General features: G+C 37.3%; 1 pseudogene; it reads left to right on the forward strand.

Moving 5' to 3' along the window:
* The first annotated feature begins 10,752 nt into the window (after positions 1–10,752).
* On the forward strand, positions 10,753–12,786 carry LOC100677318 (olfactory receptor 14C36-like; annotated as a pseudogene).
* The last annotated feature ends 230 nt before the right edge of the window (positions 12,787–13,016 follow it).

The raw sequence follows: 13,016 nt of genomic DNA on the forward strand, positions 1-13,016 counted from the left end.
TGGGAATTGCTGCCTCTAAATTGGTAAACCTAAATGCAATGGTAATAATCAGAGCCCAGGAAGGAGTGGCCAAACAAGAGCACTTAATTTCCGAAGAGAAGATGGATGTGTTTACCATAATGGTCACCACAGTCAAAGCAGTAATAAGAGTAGTCTGACTTGCAGTGGCCTATGGAATTACCTAGTTGATCATGGTGTTCTTAGAAAACAAATTGACACGAAGTGTACTAAATCCTTACAAAATCTGTATAAGTGGGTGAGTTCTAGGTCAAGTGAATACAAGTTTAACTTGAATCACCCAAACAGAGAGTCAAGCCTCTTGATTAATTCCCAGAATTCAGCCAGTCTACTTGACCAATTCCCAGAATTTAGCCAGTTTTTTTTTTTTTATTTGATCAATTCCCAGAATTCAGCCAGTTTACAGAGCCACATTCTCTTACGTAAAGAAGTGGCCAGTCAATTTGAAAAAGAATTCCACTACACTGCCAAGAATTTATAATGTTATTCATTCTAGCAGCCCCCTGCAAAGGGATATATAGCCTTTTAACAAGGTGTCTTAATTATCTAGTGCTGCTATAACAGAAATATCACAATGGGATGGCTTTAACAAAGAAAAATTTATTCTCTCACAGTCTTGAAAGCCAGAAGTCCAAATTCAGGGTACCAGATCCATGGGAAGGTCTTCTCTCTCTGTTGGCTCTGGTGGAAAGTCTTTGTCATCATCAATCTTTCTTGTCAAGGAGCTTCTCAGCACAGAGACATCAGGTCCAAAGTGCTCATTGTTCTCCCGGCTCTTGTTTCTTGGTAGTATGAGGTCCCCCTGTCCCTCTGCTTACTTCTGTCTTTCACATCTCACAAGAAATTGACTTAAGACACAACTTAATGTTATGCATTGAGTCCTGAATTACTAACATAACTGCCATTAGCCCCACCTCATTAACATCATAGAGGGAGGATTTACAACAAATAGGAAAATCACATCAGGTGACCAAATGGCTAACAGTAACAACATACTCACAATCACAAACTAGCCATGCTGACACACATTTTTGGTGGCCATGGTTCAATACATACAACAAGGTAACTTTGGAGTGGGGGAAAGAATAGAAAGGATGTTTGAGGGATTACTGCACACTTTCTCTGAGCTCAAACTAACCCCAGAAGATCCCAAAATGATACTGTGGTCCACCAGTCAGTGTAGAACTCATGGTTTGGGTCTATGTTACAATGAGCACAGTGAATCCTTAAGTATTCCTGTGATTATTTCTCCAGATGTGAAATACATAATTAGGATAGATATACCAAAAAAACTGACAGAATCATTCACTGACAAGTGCAGTGTGAGTGATTATGGTAGGAAAGGCCAACTGGGAGCCCATAGAACAGCCTCTACCCAGAATAATAGGAAACCAGAAGCCATACTGCATTCCTGGAGGTATTTCAGAGATTAGTCCCATTATAAAATGCTTGAAAAATGCAGGGGTGGTGATTCCCACCACACTCCCACTCAACTCACCTATTAGGACTCTGCAGAAAGAGATGTATCTTAGGGAATGACAAGGGATTATCATACACTTAACCAAGTTGTTACCTCAAGAATCTGTAAGACCCAGAACAGGCTTCTGCTTTCCTGACAGGATCTGACTGATACACTTATACTGTTGCATGAAGATTAAACAACAGATAGTACAGCACCTTCTAATACACACCATGTGCCAGGTACTAACCCAAATATTTTAGCGGTTCCATTGTATCACAATTTCAAGAGGCCAGAAGACTACTAGAACTAATGGAAAGATTCAGCAGAGTAGCAGAATACAAGACAAACATACAAAAATCAGTTGAATTCCTATACATCAACTATGAAAAGGATCATTGAAAAGGAAATCAGAAAAACAAGACCATTTATAATACCCCTAAAAAAATAAAATCCTTAGTTTTTTAGGCTGGGTTCTCTAGAGAAGCAAAACCAGTAAAGAGTATAAATATACAGAGAGAGATTTATATCAAGGAAACAGCACACACGATTGTAGAGGCTGGAATGTCCTAAGTTCATGGATCAGTATAGAGGCTTCTCTTGATTCACATAGGTGTGGGGGCTGGCAAACCCAAGATCAGTAGTTTGGAGAGCAGAACTTCTGCTCACAGGCTGTGAAGATCGACAAATTCCAAGAATGGCGGATAAGCTGATAGCTCAAGCCCCAAGATCCAGAAGTCAGACAAACAGGAGACAGCTTCAGGATAAAGAGAGAGAGAGAAAAAAAGCTAGAACATCTGCTTATATTCAGATGCAGGCCACACTTCCAAGGAAACTCCCTTTCAAGTTATGGCTACTCACAGCAGATTTGATCATGGGAATGATCACATATAAACACTGAGAATCATGGCCCAGCCAAGTTGACACAGAATCTTAACCATCGCACTTAGGAATAAATCTAACCAGGGATGTAAGAGACCTGTACGAAGAAAGCTAAAATACACTACTCCAAGAAACCAAAAGAGATCTATATAAATGGAAAAACATACCTTGCTCATGGACAGGTAGACTCAACACTGGGAAAATGACAATGCTACGCAAAGCAATTTACAAATACAATGCAATTCCGACCTAAAAAATAATGGCATTCTTTAAAGAGATGGAAAAACTAATCATTAGCTTTACCAGAAAGGGAAGAAGCCCTGGATAAGTGAAGCACTATTGAAGAATAAAGTAGGAGGACTTGCACTACCTGACCTCAGAACCTGCTATACATCTATAGTAGTCAAAAACAGCCTGGTAGTGGTATGACAGATACATTGACCAGTGGAACAGAATTGAGAGCCCAGATGCAAATCCATCCACCTATAGTTACCTGATCTTCAACAAGAACCCAAAGTCCATCAGATGGGGAAAAGACAGTCTTTTTAACAAACGGTGCTGGCAAAACTGAACATTCATCTGCAAAAAAATAAAACAGGACCCATATCTCACACCATATATAAAAACTAATTCAAAATGGATCAAAGACCTAAATATAAAACCAAATATATAAAGATCATAGAAGAAAAAATAGGATAATCGCTAGAGGCCCTAATACACGGCATTAACAGGGTACAAACCATGACTAATAACACACACACTCTAGGAGACAAGATAGATAACTGGAATTTTCTAAAAATTAAAAACTTATGCTCATCAAAAGGGTAAAAAGAGAACCTACAGACTTGGGAAAAAAATTGGCTATTACAAATCCGACAAAGGCCTAATCTCTAAAATCTACAGGAAAAACCAACACTTCTACAACAAAAATACAAATAATCCAGTTAAAAAAATGGGCAAAGGAAATGAACAGACACTTCACCAAAGAAGACATTCAAGAGGCCAACAGACACATGAGGAAATTCTCATGATCACTAGAGACATGCAAATCAAACCACAGTATGTTATCATCTCAGCCCGGCATTATTGGCACAAATCGGAAAAATAGAAAATAACAAATGTTGGAGAAGCTGCCAGGAGATTGGAACACTCATGCGCTGCTGGTGGGAATGCAAAATGGTACAACCATTTTGGAAAACAATATGATGCTTCCTTAAAAAGCTGGAAATAGAAATATCATATGATCCAGCAATCCCACTCCTAGGAATATATCCTAAAGAAATAAGAGTCATCACATAAATAGACATATGCACACTTATGTTCATTGCAGCACTGTTCACAAAAGCAAAAAGATGGAAACTACCTAGGTGCCCATCAACAGATGAATGGATAAACACACTATGGTACATACACGCAATGGAGTACTTACTACACAACGATAAAGAAAAAGGAGGAGTCTGCAAAGCATCTCACAGCATGGATGAATCTGGAGGACATTATGCTGAGTGAAATAATGCAATCACAAAAAGACATATATTGTATGAGGTCACTACGGTGAAAACTCATGAAAAGTTTTACACACAAAAGGAAACAATCTTTGATGGTTACGAGGGAGGGGACGGGCGGGGATGGAAAAACACTAAATAGACAATAGATAAGTGGTTACTTTCGTGAAGGGTAATTCAGTACATAAAACTGGGGAAGCCAGCACAAGTTGTACAATGCAAGGTCATGGAAACTCCATAGAGACATCCAAACTCCCTGAGGGACTGAATTTTTGGGCTGAGGGCTGTGGGACCATGGTCTTGGGGAACATCTAGCTCAATTGGCATAGCATAGTTTATAAAGATAATGTTCTCATTCTACTTTGGTGAGTACCATCTGGGGTCTTAAAAGCCTGTGAGTGGCCATCTGGGATACTCCGCTAGTCTTACCCCTTCGGTAGCAAGAAAGAATGAAGAAAACTAAAGATACAAGGGAAAGATTAGTTCAAAGGACTAATGGACCACAACTACCATGGCCTCCACCAGATTGAGTCCAGTGCAACTAGATGGTGCCCAGCTACCACCACTGACTGCTCTGACAGGGATCACAAGAGAGGGTCCTGGACAGAGCTAGAGAAAAACGTAGAGCAAAATTCTAACTCACAAAAGAGACCAGACTTACTGGCCTGATAGAGTATGGCCCCCGACACCCTTTTAGGTAAGTAATGAAGTCACTCCTGAGGTTCACCCTTCATCCAAAGATTAGACAGGTCCATTAAACAAAATGAGACTAAAGGGGCACACCAACCAAGAGGAAGGAGTAGAAGGCAGGAGGAAACAGGAAAGCTGGTAAGAGGGAACCCAAGGTCAATGAGGAGAGTGTTGACATGTTGTGGGGTTGTAACCAGTGTCATAAAACAATATTTGTACTGTTTAATGAGAGGCTAATTTGTTCTGTTAACCTTCCCCTTAAGTTCAATGGAAAAAAAAAAAAAAAAAAGGGCCAGGAAAGTAGACACTCCCATTAACAGAACAGATGGAGAAACTGAGACGGCAGAGATGATGCAAAGTGCTATTGATCACATAGTTCACAGGTTTCCGGGCCGGGCTTAGGTACTGGGCTGGTAAATAGCAATAAATTCCTTTATGTTAATGCTTTGAAGAAACTCAGAAAGGCCTTTTGTCGTTTAATCTATTAGAATTCCCTTGAGTTTGACACAGTGAAATCACACTATTCCTCGGAGATATTCCCAGAGGATGAGGGGAACACGTTTTCGCTGGATCCAGTTAAATCTAATTCCAAATCTCCCTTTCTATGCCACTTGATCTACATGACCTACAGAATTTTACCTTATGAGACCTCAGAATATTAGGGTACTGCAGTTTTCTTTGTGTTTAAATTACTCGCTTATAAATCTCCACCAAATCTTCAGCCTCAAATCTATCAATACTTCTTGATATACAGAGTTCATTCACATGCTTTATTTGAGTCCTGATCCCCCATCACCTGGATCCAATTATCTCCTAAAAATTCCCCCTGGGCACTAGCTATTAATGAAAGCCCAGATAGTATTCCCAGGGATTTTCTCTACAGCCATCAGCACCACCAGGCCCTTATGTTAAAATGAACACAGAGGTTTTTGTTATAAAACAGAAGTATTTCAGGTGCTCAGTCATCTCAAGTAAATATGTCCTCTCATCCTTGCCTGCACCTGAAACATCACTGCACTCTTACCCGAAATCATGGTTTCCATAGCCAGTCTAAGAAAAGACAATATTAACAGTGAGTCTTTGCTAATTTTACTTTATTTTATCCCCCCTTCACCTCCCTCTATGAATTACCCCAACATCTGCACTGCACTGCTTACTTACTTTTTGAGAAGAGCATTAATGAGATTAGGATAGAAAGTACAGAGGGACCCCCACAACAAGATCAACCTCTTCTTTATTATTCGTTGCATGAAAAACTCAGTCCCAGAAATTTGAACAAAGTTGATAGCTGTTTATGGAAGCACAGAGTGAGCACATAGCAACAGATGTGCCTGATACCAGGAACACAGCAGGAGCAGGAGAGGCTCTGCGCATTGTCCATTGCTTTAGTGATTTAACTAAATACTGATTTAGTGATTTAACTTTATACTTAAACAACATTTCTTGTGGTGTGTTGTGTGTACCTAAAACACAGAATTTTTAATGCAAATTAATGCTATTCAATTAATAATTCCAACAAATGCTGGCCTATTTCTTCTCTTTGCCAAACACTCTGTTATATGTTCAGATGCCTCATGGATGCAAAAGTGAAACCATGTCGTAAAAGAAAATGTAGAGATAATCCCTTACACTTTAATTGCAATCCTAGGGCTTTCTCATAGCATATTTTAAAACAGCATGTAAATATTTGTTCATGATTCATCCCCCAGCTGACAGTCTCATATTAGTCACCCAAAATATTTTGAAAGATTGTGTTAATTATAAATAAATTAAATATTTGATAGATGTGTGGATAAATAAATTAATAATGATATTAATTAATAAAATACTCTTGCCAATTCTTCAGGTTGAAAATTACATCCTTCAAGTCTTTGTAGACAAGACAAAGAATCATATCCCTTGCCAGTGTGCAGGTGAAGAAATGGTCTCAATTTTACAATCGCTATTCATAGCATTTCAGAATATTATATAATATTCCTTGAACAAAAAGCTACATAAATAATAGTTGAGTGGTAAATTTTCCTTTTTCTTTTTTGTTACTCTCTTAAAAACAATAGTACTATGAATGTGAAATGAAAGAAATGTAAGTACTGAAGGGATCACATACTTCTTTTACAATTCATTGGTAATTCTTATTTATTTTTCACCAACACAACAACCTTTTTGAGCACCTTGCTATTTGAAATGTCTTATAAATACAAAATTCATAAAGTATTATGTACTTTTAAAAATTTTGTAGATAAGGAAAGTGAAGTTTAGCAATGTTATAGAGGCCCCGTGCAAAATGGTACAAGCTGAACAGCAAGTAAATGGCAGAGTCAGGATCCAAAATATATCTTCCCAGAAGACCATAAAGCCTCAAATCCAATAGTCTGCAACACTGAACATCAAGGTAGAAACCGAAAATTGATTGGTGAGCATGAAATAGTAAAGGTTTTTCACTCTCTTTTCAAACTGTAAAAGCCAGTTGTAATTCTGTAACACGATAGGAGAAGTCTGACATGGAATTTACTGAGAGAAAATGTTAAGATATTATTTTATAATCTAAACCTTCAGAATGAAAGTGACATAACTACGATAGAGTTACTTGTAAATACTGTTAGCCATGTTTAACCAAGTCAATCATACAAAATCAGTAAATCGTCAGTAAAAAAAAAAAAAACCCCAACCTGTTGCCATTGAGTCTGACTCATAGTGACCCTATAGGACAGTGTAGAACTGCCCCATAGAGGTTCCAAGGACTGCCTGGTGGATTCGAACAGTTGACCTTTTGGTTAGCAACTGGTAGCTCTTAAATCACTGTGCCACCAGGTTTCCAAATTGTAAATAGGTTGATATGAAGAAACAAGAACAAAAGCTATTTAATGAACCATTTCAAAGGATCTTGAAATAAAGAGCAGCAAAAAAAAAAAAAAAGAAAAACTTTCAGTCTTGCAAGCATGAGGCCAATTTGAAAGGTTCACCTGTCCTGTCTTTTGGCAGTTAACAAGGTTTACATGTTGCATGTGATTACTATGCTCATAAAAAAACAGATCAAGGAAAGAAAAACATAAAATGTGGCAGCATGGCAAATTTTCCATTATAGGTACAAAGTTGAGAGTGCAAACATAAAGAGGTCTGGAAATGCATATTCTACTACTTCAAGTCAGCAAAGAAAATAAACAGTTTATGCAATTCTAGGAGAAACTGTGCATTTTTTTTTAAGGGGTAGTAAGCCATTTTTCATAAAGAAAACAAAAACCCTCACAACTGGACAAATAAACAACATCATGATAAACAGAGAAAAGTTTGAAGTTGTCAAGGTTCTCATTTTACTTGGATCCCACAATCAACACCCATAGAAGCAACAATCAAGAAATTAAACTACATGTTGCATTGGGTAAATGTACTGCAGAAGATCTCTTTAACCTGTTAAAAACAAAGATGACACTTTGAGAAGCAAAGTGTGCCTAAACAAAGCCATGGTATTTTCAATCGCCTCATATGCTTGAGAAACCTGGACAATGAATAAGGGAGACCAAAGAAGAATTGATGCCCTTGAATTATGGCGTTGACAAAGAATATTGACTATACCACAGACAGCCAGAAGAATGAGCAAATCCATATTGGAAGAAGCACAGCCAGAATTCTCTTTGGAAGCAAGGATGGCAAGATTTCATCTAAAGTACTTTTTGTCAGGAGACACCTGTCCTTGGAGAAAGACATCATGCTTGGTAAAGCAGAGGATCAGCAAAAGAGAGGAAAAATCCTTAACGAGATGGGTTGACACAGTAGCTGCATAGCGCCAATTGTGAGGATTGGACGGTACAGGGCAGCATTTAGTTCTGTTGTACAAGGGCTGCTATGAGTTGACATACACTAGACCACACCTAACAACAGCAATGGCAAGCCTTTAGGTTAAAGCCTGCAATTCCTCTTTTAGAGGTTGCCAAACCCATGTTAATCCATCCCTACTCACAGTGAGAGCTGTGAAAGACAACAGTATCAGGCAATTGTGTTTTAGTAAAATATCCGTTAACTACTCACCCATCACTGATAATCCATATGGTCTTCAAATATGCAGGAAATAATATTTTTATGTTTCAGATTCTTTAAGTTCTGAAATATGTCCTGGGTATATTGGAAAAAAATATGCATTTTAACTAAAACAGAAGACTCAACACACTTCATCTTACTCAACTTGATGATGTTAATAAATACTGACTTCAACAAATAACAGCCATGTATCATAAATTACAAGTAAATATAATATGTCATTTTTATTTTCTAGAACTCAAAGGCCCACTGTAGTAAATTTGGTGAATACTTGAATCAACAATTATATTTTCAAATAAGTTCATCTTTGCTATGTATTTTTTTATCCCTAAAGTATTGAAATACATATTTATGGTAAGAAAAGTATTATAGCTAACAAATTCAAGGAATAAAAATTGAAACAAAATGTAAAGCATAAATACATATCCCCTCTAGTAACTTCCCCTCAAAGAATGCATTTTAAGGATATTTATGTTTGCAGAGAATTTCTATTTGAAATACTTTAAGAGTATTAAATTCATGAGGGAGGTATTCTTATAGATGTTTCTTTAAGACCCTTCTCCTAGGTATTTCAACTAAGCCATGCATTACATGTACATCTTCTTTCATTGGTACATCAACTGAACCTCAGACTTGTTTTTTTTTAGTTCTGGTGGAGATATAACACATGCACTCAAGCTCCATCAGTTTCAAGCAGCTTGAGATCAATTTTAAAAAGAAGACTTCATATGAAGTATTACCAGAAATCAGAAAGGCGTGCGTTATATCTGAGATCATTTAGGGTGGATTTTTTTTTATATCACCTAAGATAAATACTAGAGATTTGCCAGAATTATGACAGCTTCTGATAGCAATCAGGGTAATAGATAATAGGGAAACATGAGTAAGGTTTCTAAAGCATTAACAAGAACAGAGAGACAGAGTTGGAAGAATAGATGATAGCAGAATAAAGAAGGAAAAAAAAAAAAAACGCAAGTTTCACAAGTTTTTTCCCCACATCAAAGATGTGGTGAAACCCATGTGAAATTGTTGACTATAGATTAGTAAATAAGCACAAGGAACCCCATACTTACCTTGCTTATTGGATAATCTGCCCCCGTTTTGAACAGAGGAACCTAATCACCTATATACATTCAAGCAGCACAAGGATATGGATGAAAAACTTAAGATGACATACAATTGGGAACATAATATCTGTGGAAGAAGAAAAGAGAGAATGAAGACTAGAGTTGGTGAATTAACCTTAAATATGGATGGATCTATTTCAGGGAGAAAAATGTGTGAAAATACATAAGAACATTTTATATTGAATTTCTTTAAATACCAGGATAAAATCTCTTTTTATTTTTAAAATGTATATTAAAGTATGCTCACTTTGAGAAAAACCTCTGGCAATGAAGATATTCTGTTCTACTCTATGAGTTAAAATACAAATAATTATAATTATCCTCTGGTTAATTCAAAACACAGTGTTGTGCAAGTCCAAGAAATATGCAGCATTATAGAATGTGGTTTTGAACTGTTCTCATGGTCAACTTAGAACTTAATGTGTGGAATATCAATGGCATAACCATTAAGTCACCATGGTTTGGTTTAATCCAAAAGTTACACTCAGTACTCAGAAGGCAGGAACAGAATAAAACAAGTAAACTTCAAAGGATGTAGTTATTTCTTAAAAGAGAGACAAATTGAAGAATCAAATACCAAAATAAAAAGAGTGCATGTTAATAGTTGCCAGGAAGAGATATACGTAGCAAGTAAGAGAGTAGTTAGTCATCCAAGAGAAATTCTTCAACGTAAATTTCTGAATGAAATCATATACAACAAAAATATTAGCAGTGTAAGTAGGGACAAAAATATTTTCTCTGTGTGCAGAGATTGAATTCACAACTGCATGTAGAGATTTGAGAGGTTCTTGTAAAATAATAGCTCCTATTGGTATTCGAATACTGTTTGGCTAATATTTATAGAACAATTCTAATGTGTCAAGATGCAAACAAAATTACCTATATTAACTCAATCTTCCTGGCAAACTTACCTCCATTACGCTCATTTTCCAAGTAGTACGTGAAATAAATTTATGCAAAAAATAAGCTCAAAATTATATTTTATACCACTGCCTTGGAAACAAGTTGCACAAGTGAGAAGCATAAAGGAGCAGAAGGCAACATAATTTATTTTCTACTAACCAATCTACCATCCATATTTCAGTTTGCCATACCGTGGAGCCTTGCACGCTGCTTCGATAGTGGAAACTATGACATCGGTATTTCAAATGCCAGAAGAGTAAACCACGGTAGACAAATTTCAGTGGGGCCCCCAGGCTAAAATAAACTAGAAAGAAAAGCCTGGGAATCGACTTCAGAAAATTAGCCAGTGAAAACCCTGTGAATCAGAAAAGGATATGCTGGAAGAGGAGACTTCTAGGTTGAAAGGCAGCAATGGATTCAAATATATCCGTGATCATGAGGATGGCTGGGACTAGGCAGTGTTTCACTCTGTTGTACATGAGGTTGCCATGAGTCAGAGCAAACTTGAAAGCAACTAACAATAACAAATTATCAACTAGAGTGGACAAAATTGGATGGATGTGAGACAATAAACAAACTTTGGCAAATTTCTTTCCTCATTACCATTCTCCGTGTTTTTTTAGGATTATTTTCTTTTGTCTCCCTTGTACAAAGCAAAGTATTCATATATGGCTAACTATACCACAGTGACTGAATTCCTGCTTGTGGGATTTTCTGATGTGTGGGAGCTCAGAATCTTGCATGCCATGCTATTCCTACTGATATATTTGACCACCTTAATGGGGAACCTTCTCATTGTCACAGTAACCACTTTTGACAAGAGTCTTCACACACCCATGTATTTCTTCCTTAGGAATCTCTCTGTCCTGGACATGTGTTACATTTCTGTCACTGTCCCCAAAGCGTGTTATGATCTTGTTGCTTAACAGGGTGATCTCTATTGCTGGATGTGCAGCTCAGATCTTTCTTGTGGTTTCATGTGCTACTACAGAGCTGCTGTTCCTCACCATCATGGCCTATGACAGCTATGTGGCCATATGCCATCCCCTTCACTACTCTGTGATCATGAACCTTCGTGTCTGCATTCAGATGACACTGGCCTCTGTATTCAGCAGTCTGATCTATGCAGGTGTATGCACTGGCAACACATTCCGGTTGTCCTACTGTCAGTCTAACGTGGTTCATCAGTTCTTCTGTGACATTCCCTCTTTGCTGAAACTCTCCTGCTCTGATACCTTCAACAATGAGGTTGCAATTTTTTCTGTGTCCTGGTGAGAGTAGGTGGTTTTTTTATCTTCATCATCATGTCTTATATTCGCATATTTTCCACTGTGCTCAAGTTTCCAACCAGACGAGAGAGGAGAAAGGCCTTTTTCACCTGCGTACCTCACATCCTCGTAGTGACAGTCTTTGACAGCTCAGTGAATGCTGTGTGTATAAATCCAACATCCAACTCACCAACAACTCAAGACATGATCATTTCGGTGTTCTACTCTATAGTCCCTCCTTTCCTAAATCCTATCATTTTATAGTCTTAGGAACAAGCAGATAAAGGAAGCTGTAAGGAGAATTATGAGGAGAATATTCTATTCAGAAAAACAATAAACTCTAACCCGCTGCATTCGAGTCGATTCCAACTCATAGTGACTCTATAGGACAGAGTAGAACTGCCCCATAGAGTTTCCAAGGAGCATCTGGTGGATTTGAACTGCTGACCTTTTGGTTTGCAGCTGTAGCACTGAACCACTACACCACCACCTTTTCCAATAAGATCATTATTTCAAGACATTCCTACTTTGATGAGGCATATGGAAAAATTCTTGAAAATTAGATTCCTTGCCTAACTTCAAAATTTGGGGACTTGACTTGATATCTAAGTGACAGTCAGTATACTGTATGTCAGCTTAGAAACAATGTTGTTTTTGTTAGTTGCAGTGTTCACTTCTGACTCATAGCAACCCTACATATGACAGAATTAAATGTTCCTCAATCCTGTACCGTCTTCATGATCATGGGTGTGGTAGAGTCCATTGCTGTGACTATTGTGACAGTCCATATCATTAAGGGTTTTTTCCCTCATTTTTTCTGAATATCTACATTTCCAAACTTATGGGTCGCAACAATACTTTCATATTGTTGCTTGAAGTTTTCTCTCCCCAAAAATGTATATTCCCTGATATCTGAAACATCTCTGCTAAAGACTCTTAAATTTGTTAAATATTTCTCTTTAGAATTATATGGAGTCTTAGAATAGATCAACTATATAAAACCTTTGGCATTGTTATAATTATGTCAACAAAATCATTTATTCAGACATATATTAAAACATAACTAAAAAATAAAGAATAGCATCTGAATGCTGGTCATAAAAATAATACTAAAATATTTTTTTCTAAA

Source organism: Loxodonta africana, chromosome 2 (genome assembly GCF_030014295.1).
Source record: "Loxodonta africana isolate mLoxAfr1 chromosome 2, mLoxAfr1.hap2, whole genome shotgun sequence".
In the NCBI taxonomy this organism is placed as follows: domain Eukaryota; kingdom Metazoa; phylum Chordata; class Mammalia; order Proboscidea; family Elephantidae; genus Loxodonta; species Loxodonta africana.